The sequence below is a fragment of the Homarus americanus genome, unplaced genomic scaffold, assembly GCF_018991925.1.
Source record: "Homarus americanus isolate GMGI-L3 unplaced genomic scaffold, GMGI_Hamer_2.0 scaffold11160, whole genome shotgun sequence".
Classification (NCBI taxonomy): Eukaryota; Metazoa; Arthropoda; class Malacostraca; order Decapoda; family Nephropidae; genus Homarus; species Homarus americanus.
The window spans coordinates 118,955-127,590 of NW_024715220.1; positions in this window are offsets into that span (position 1 = coordinate 118,955).

The following is an 8,636-nucleotide window of genomic DNA, read 5'->3' on the forward strand; positions in this document are numbered from 1 at the left end:
AGTTGTCGTATTTATTGACCGAGGCTCAGTGTACACCCTTAACTTACCTTAATGTATTTGAATAACAACATTCGGTTCAGGAGGGGAGGCGACAGGTGGGCGACTACAAGTACTAGTTTTCCTTAATAAAATAATCGGATAAGTGAAAAGGTTTATGTAAAGTGCAAAGTTAATTAGATTATTTCTTTCTCTCTTTTTATAATTTTCCCTTTCCTCCTTTACCTCTTTTTATATCTTGTTTTTACTTTTTTATATATTCTAGTCTTTCTGTACCTATATAGTCTCTCCTCTCTCTCTCTCCTTCTGCTCAATTTCATCAGTTACCCAAACCAATTATTGCTGATGGTGAGAGGAAATAGTTGTATCGTAAAGAACGGACAGACAGCCAGACAAACAAACGAACAGACAAACAAACAGACAGACAGAAAGACAGACAGACACAGTGACACGTTTAGCGGATTAACTACAACACACAAACATTTCTCGCGGTACACTCAGACCCAGATAACGAAATCACGACTCGATCATTAACAGCAGCGGGAAAACCTACATAGTCACACCTGTGGGATATGTTATGGCCAATATGCTAATTAACGACCCCAATTAGTGTGGCAACAATAATGACAGGTATTAAACTAAGCCACAAGGACCTATAAGATGGTCGGAAGGTCAGGTGCCTTTCATGGTACCATCGACCTTTTGTCCTCATCACTGAGTTGAACTAATAAGTAAACATAACTTCGTCTGCCTCGGTCACCAGCCAGTCGGAGTGTATACAGTACTTCGGTCACCAGCCAGTCGGAGTGTATACAGTACTTCGGTCACCAGCCAGTCGGAGTGTATACAGTACTTGATCACCTACTTAATTATAGTGAAAATACTGTTCCTTGTTGACCTATGTTGCGAAAGTCATGTGAACGAATTTGACATTTTATTTACTACAAAAGATAATTGTGTTACAAGGTGATACAAAAAATATTTTCGTAGTTATGTATCAATATTAAGAAAACAAACAAATGTATCTTTCATTACCTATATCAGTTATATTTTGTTACTTTGAATAAAGTGAATTTGAAAAAAAAAACACGAAATATTGCTGGGACACGATACCAAGATGTTAGATGTAAGAGGAAAAAGAAAACCATTTGTTCATGTACGATAATCATGGGGTTGAGAATTGTAAATAGAGATCCGATTTTGCATGGTTCCGCCCTGCTTATGACTTGCCAGACGTATGGTGGGGAAGAAAGGTGTTCTGAATTCAACTCTCGCGGTTTATGTACGACTGAAGCATATTGTGAGTTTACCCTATCGTTTTTTTATTAATTAATTTCTCTATATTTGAATATTTACATATTTTCATATATCTCCACATAGTATATGAGTATATTCATATTTATATATCTTTATATACTTAAATTTATATTGTATTGCTCATATTTCAGTACACTGATAACGTGTTTTATAGATTGCGTTGCACTTAAAGAGAGGAGAGGTCACAACCCACACCAACAAACTTATAAACACGAGAAAACAACAACATCCCGGTCAGCTCTCGCTGGCGACTTATTTATAAAGGTTTTAAATCTGAAAGGTGAAGGCACAAGCACACTGAGTTATCCCGCGACCTTTGTTCAAGCACTTGGTCCAGTCCGTTCACGGTCCATTATTAATGGAAGAAGTGAACATTTATCATCATTAGCGTCACCTGTTGGGAACTGTTGCAGGTAATCAATAGTTGCTTCGAGTGCGGGTCCGAAGCTGCTACACCCCACCTTTACCTACAACTCTGTCCGGTTGGAAAGCGAGTTCGTTTACGCAAGCGACCAGTCGGATTTACGAGTGAGCAGTGCTGCGATAACTGTTTTGTTTTGTGCGGGTAATCAGCGAGCAAAGTCAGCCACTCTGCTGGCTGGGGAGCCATTATTATTATTTATATTAGTGCGCGACGCTTCACCACAGTTCATGGGCCGAGCGAAGCTGTTTCACTCGACCGGTTCACACTTGTAATTCGATTCGGTGACATTGAAATGAATCTGTAGTGATATAGTGGCAGTTCTCACCCTATAAGTCTGCACCGAACGTTATTAATTATATAAACTGACTTTGTGTTTTATATCTTTATAAAACTTGTATCTCAATAAAATTGATAACTTAAATTACCGCCACCACAACCTATAATATACACTTCAGAAATATTGTCCCGGATATTATTATTATGATGAACCAAACACCCACCACTACCACCACCAACCCTACACCTACCAGACTCCTATATAGAGAACACATGTCTCCTGACATAAATGGCTTCACCCATGGTAAAGGTGTACATAATTGCATCACCACATTCCTAACTGTACATGGTGATGAAAGGCACAGATACACCACATTTCTTGACCTAAAAGCTGCATTTGATATTGCCAATAGGCAACTGATATTGTACCTCCTGATATAGGAGGTAGGCTGTTACACTGGATAAGTGGGTATCTAACCAACAGAAGGGCTGCTGTACTGTTTCAGGGTTACAAAAGCGAAGTTAAGGATATGCAACTTGGTACCCCTCAAGGTGGAGTACTTAGCCCCACTTTGTTCAATGTTCTTATGAATGCATTATTAAATTTAATACCAGACAACCTGAGTAATATCACAATCAGCTATGCTGATGATATTCTTATACATACTAAAACTCATCGTGAAAAGCAAACCACCCTGAACCATGTATACGCAGCCTGTGAGAACCTTGGTCTTATTATCTCCACTGAGAAAACTAAGGTGTTCAACAAACAAGCTGGTAATTGCAAACGCGGCCCCGCCAAGTTCAAGATAGGTAACAACACTATTGACTATGTTTCTTCTTTTAAATATCTTGGTGTTTCCGTCCCTTGTACCCTACCTGCCATACAACAGCTAACCCGCCAATGTACTGACAGACTGAGACCTCTTAGAAGTGTAGCGGGGTACAGCCCGCACTATGGTGCTAATATTAGAATTGTTAAAACAGTGTACCTAGGCAATATAAGATCTCTGATAGATTACCACGCACCAGCCCTGGTCCTTCGTGACGGGAAAGGCAAATGCAAAATAAAGCCCTCAGAATTATCCTAGGATGTCCCATGAGCACTAAAGTACTTAATATGAGGAAAGAACTAGGTATACCCAGTGTTAAAGATAGAATAATTGAAGTCAACCTCATGATAGCCCTGAGGCTTCTGTGTAGTGATCTGATAACATCGTTTCCATTAAATTGCTAGAATGTATGAACCATGGGACTGGTGAGTCTAAATGGATCCAAACTACAGCTACACACATGAAGATGTTTGGACTAGACCACCTGTACAAAGTTGAGACACAACAGTGCTTCCTGCCACCCTGGCGGACAGTTCCCTTCGATATCACAATACCAACATATCCGCCTAAAAAAATAATTATACAAAGTATTTATCTCCAACACACTGCCAAAGTGAGAGCTCTTGAAAACATACACACTCTACAGGCTGATGATAATATCACACAGACCATCTACACTGATGGATCTCTAAACACCGCCTGTGGGAGGGCTGAAAGTGCTATTGTTGTGACTCAACCTGATGGTAATATAATTGAGAAAGGAGTTAGAATTAACAACTGGGCATCCACTCTACAAGCTGAATTAGTTGCCATACTCACAGCTATTAAATTCATTGAAACCACTGTAACTGACAGTTTCATCATCACTGACTCTCTATCCTCACTACTTGCCCTTGACACCCTCAACTCAAGTTATCACGTACTTGTCTCTGAAGCCAGACACAAATATGCGTACCTTGTTGACCTGGCTGTCAAGGTCAAACTGTTGTGGATCCCCTCTCACATAGGCCTCATAAAACGTGACAGAGTTGATGCCCTCGCCAAACTCGCGTCTAAGAAAGACACCGTTGAATACAATTTGGGTCTGTCAAAAAGAACCCTTAAAACTGTAATTAGGAAAGAACTTATTGATGAATTTGATGCAAGTAGACTAGTGCAAACAGGCACTAGTCGATCCATAGTTTACCATGATGAGATGTATCAAGTGAAACATGTATATGGAGTAAGTCACAAGATCACTAGATTACAAGATGTTGTAACCGCTAGATTAAGGTTAGGATATAAGTACCTCTGGCAGTATGTTCCTCAAGCAGATGTATACAAGACTAAATGTAAAGTGTGTGGCCATACATATGGCCACACACTTGAACACTACGTCCTCGACTGTGTGAAGATAGAACCTTTTAGTGACAGGTCCAAGCACACTGTGTGTGAAATGGCACAACACTTCATTTCTAATGGCAAGATAGCCGACATATTAAGATTGTATCCACTTTTTTGCACTTAGTAACTATATCAGTTCTCATGTACAGAACCAAATACACAATTTGCTTGAATACTTCTCAGGCAAATGTGAATAACAAAGTGTGCAGCCAGATATACTGCCTCACACGCCTGTACTCACGCATTTGTGAATAAGTTACCCTTTATGTATAGAACTAAACAAATAATGTATTTGAAATACTGTGTAACATTCAGTGCCATAATATCCTGACAACGGGGGTTAATTATTATGACCCGTTGTAAACTCTACTCTGTAATCCTTTTGCCCTACTGCTCACAGGATGAGTGTGGGGTGCACAATAAAGTAGCTGCTGTAAGCGGCAAAATAAAAAATCAACTATCACCACCACCCCTACACCTACTAGCCATTACCAAGTCACCCACCCCAGCCCAGCTTCATCACAGACCTGCAGAATACGCTGACATGCTCTTAGACCAATGGTCTAGTGTGCCACAAATCACTTCTCTGCCTCCTGACATACAGCAATATTTTAACACCACACACATTAATAGGGGTTTCAATATTGAAATAGCCTGTTCCTCATCAGACCTTACCGACCAGTATCCTATAGCGCACCACGAACTAACAGCAGCACTAATAAAAGGTGAATCATCCTACCCTGGTGAGGATGGCATAACATATAACACCCTGAGATTATTAAATGAGATCCCTAAACATCCACTGCTTGACCTGTATCAAATGAGCCTCACACAGGGTATTCTGCCAAAGACATGGACTCATGGAAACACAGTACCAATCCCTAAAGCTAACTTTCCAAACTTCAGGCCAATTTCACTCACATCCTGTATGTGTAAAGTCCTTGAAAGAGTTGTTCTCAACCGTCTCATGTTTCAAGTCAAAGACAAACTGGCCCCTAATCTGTATGGGTTCATGCCCGGGAGTAGCACACAGACATGCTTTTCAGAATATCTTGTTCACTCAAAAGATAAGACACAAACAGCCTTCATAGACCTTAAATCAACCTTGAATGTAGCTAATAGGGACATTATACTTGACCAACTAGCTAATTTTGGCATCCAAGGTAACCTCCTGACATGGATAAAGGGTTATCTGTCCAACAGGTATGCCAGTGTTCTGTTTAGTGGAGTTAAAAGGGCCAGAATGAGATCATTTGAGCTTGGCATGCCTTATAGGGGAGTGTTAAGTCTTATGCTCTTTAATATGCTGATGCACAAGCTTATTGCTGACATTCCAGTTCAGCCAAACGAGGCTGGTGATATCTGCATTATGACACAGACTAAGCTCAGGCTGTAAGCCTTGCTGGATATATTTGCTCGGAGGACTGTGGAATGTGGTCTCATAATATCTGTTGACAAGACGAGGGTCCTCAATCCTCGTCCTGCTCACCCTCTGCCTCTTGACTTTAACATTTACAGCATGCCCTTGGAACTATGTAGCATCTATAAATATCTTGGAATTTGTGTGAATGATGCAAACTTTGTCAGCAAACTTCGTTACAAACTAATGCAGCGCATTAAACCCCACAGAACCCTTGTTGGCAAGGGCTATTTTATTAACATCACCTATTCTCGTACTTTCTATCTTCACTTCATTCGTTGACCGTGACCTTGGCCTATCCAATGCTGTACTTAAAAACATTCAAGTCAGAATCATGAACTCTGATCTAGAAGAAATGAGAAATGCAGAGAGACCTGGCAGTTGTAGCATTAGTAAATATGAAAAATTTTGTGACGAGAGGTACCGGTATGGCCAGCATAAGGACAGAACCAGACAATGTGATGTAGTCGTGGCCAGAATTAGGCTAGGATACAGACACATCTGGCAAGTTAGTAACGCTGTACCCATACCGGAACACTCAGCATGTAAACTTTGTGATAAACCTTTAAAGCATACACTTGAACACTATATTATTGAATGTGACACTGTCAAAGACTTCAGGCCACCTGACTTATTGTATCTTGAACTTTGTAATTACTACATTGAATCGGGGGTGCTTGGGGACATTCTTGCTGTTTATCCCAAATGTGCTAGCCCACACTGATTAGTCTTCAATTAGACTATGACGTCCAATGTATGTGAACCACTGACCTATATATACTGCTAATGAATATGTTGTATTTCTTTGTGTATGAACCTCTGTCCTGCGTGGCAGTGAGAAGTGATACCACCCTCAGTGTCAAGACCTGACTGAATTACTCACAATAGGCAAACTGCTCAAGCGTCGTGGGTTTGTTAAGAATAACTAAACTAATCATAAATCACTCCACCCACCCACCATAACATACCACTATCACACACAACCTAACACACTGTCATACATACATACATAACACAACCATACACCCCTAACACACCCTACACCCAACATCACCACCTACACCCCACTCACCACCAACCTGACCACAACATACCCCCCACCACACACCATCCCTACACCCCAATCACCACCACCCCTACACCCACCACCACCACCCCTACCACCACCACCACCCCTACACACCACTACCACCACCCCTACACCCACCACTCCCACCACCGACTACCCCCACCCCCCACCCCACCACCCCGCTCCTCCAAGCAATGGGAATTAACCACCCCTAACCTACACACTCACCCCAAAGTAAGAAATCCATGTAATACTCGTCCCATAGTGATACATTAGGGCCTGATGACGTGGCCTGGGACAGTAATAGTCACTGTTGTCGCTTGCTCTCTTCCCAGGGTGAATTTCATTTATTAGAAAATTCGCTAGGGTGGTCAACGAACATAGTGTGTTTCTTTCGAAAGAGAGATGTGTATGATAAACACAGGAAAATTAGAGAAAGGAAGGAATGAAAGAAGTTTTGGAGATAGAGATGAGAATCCAAGAGGGTGGAGGACAAGATAAGTGGTGGTATGTGTGTATGTGTGTGTGTGTGTGGGTGTGTGTGTGGTGTGTGGTGTGTGTGTGTGTGGTGTGTGTGTGTGTGTGTGTGTGTGTGTGTGTGTGTGTGTGTGTGTGTGTTTGGTGTGTGTGTGTGTGTGTTTGTATGTGTGGGTGTGGTGGTGGTGGTGTGGGTGTGTGGTGGGTGGTGTGGGTGTGTGGTGGGTGGTGTGGGTGTGTGTGTGTGGTTGTGTGTGTGTGGTAGGTGGTGTGGGTTGTGTGGGGTGGTGTGGGTTGTGTGGTGGTGTGGTGTGGGTGTGTGGTGGGGTGGTGTGGGTGTGGTGGGTGTGTGGGTTGTGTGGGTGGTTGGGTGGTGTGGTGGTGGTGTGGGTTGGTGTGTGGGTGGTGTGGGTTGTGTGGTTGTGTGGGTGTGTGGTGGGTGGTTGGGTTGTTGTGTGGGTGGTGGGTTGTGTGGGGTGGGGTGGTGTGGGTGTGTGGTGGGGTGGTGTGGGTTGTGTGGTGGGGTGGTTGGGGTGTGTGGGTGGGGTGGTGTGGGTGTGTGGTGGGTGGTGTGGGTGTGTGGCAGGTGGTGTGGGTGTGTGGTGGGGTGGTTGGGTGGGTGTGTGGTGGGGTGGTGTGGGTGTGTGTGGGGTGGTGTGGGTGTGTGGGTGGGTGGTGTGGGTGTGTGGTGGTGTGGGTGTGTGGTTGGGTGTGTGGGTGTGTGGGTGTGGTGTGGGTGTGTGGTGGGGTGGTGTGGTGTGTGGTGGGGTGTGGGTGTGTGGTGGGGTGGTTGTGGGTGTGTGTGGTGTGGGTGTGTGGGTGGTTGTGGGTTGTGTGGTGGGTGGTTGGGTTGTGTGGTGGGTGGTTGTTGGGTTGTGGTTGGGTGGTTGTGGGTTGTGGGGTGGTTGTGGGTGTGGTGGGGTGGTGTGGGGTGTGGTTGGGGTGGTGTGGGTGTGTGGTGGGGTGGTGTGGGTTGTGTGGTGGGTGGTGTGGGGTGTGTGGTGGGGTGGTGTGGTGTGGTGGGGTGGTGTGGGTTGTGGTGGGGTGTGTGTGGGTGTGTGTGGGTGGTGTGGGTGTGTGGTGGGGTGGGTGGGTGTTGGTGAGTGGTGGGTGTGTGGTGGGGTGGGTGGGTGTGTGGCAGGTGGTGTGGGTGTGTGGTGGTGTGGGTGTGTGGTGGGGTGTGTGTGGTGGGTGGTTGGGGTTGTGTGGGTGGTGTGGGTGTGTGGTGGGGTGGGTTGTGTGGGGTGTGGTGTGGGTGTGTGGGTGTGTGTGTGGTGGGGTGGTTGGGGTGTGTGGTGGGTGTGGTTGTGGGTGTGTGTGGGGTGGTTGTGGGTGTGTGGTGGGGTGGTTGTGGGTGTGTGTTGGGTGGTTGTGGGTGTGTGGTGGGTGTGTGGGGTGGGGTTGGGTTGTTGTGGTGGGGTGTGTGTGTGGTTGTGGGTG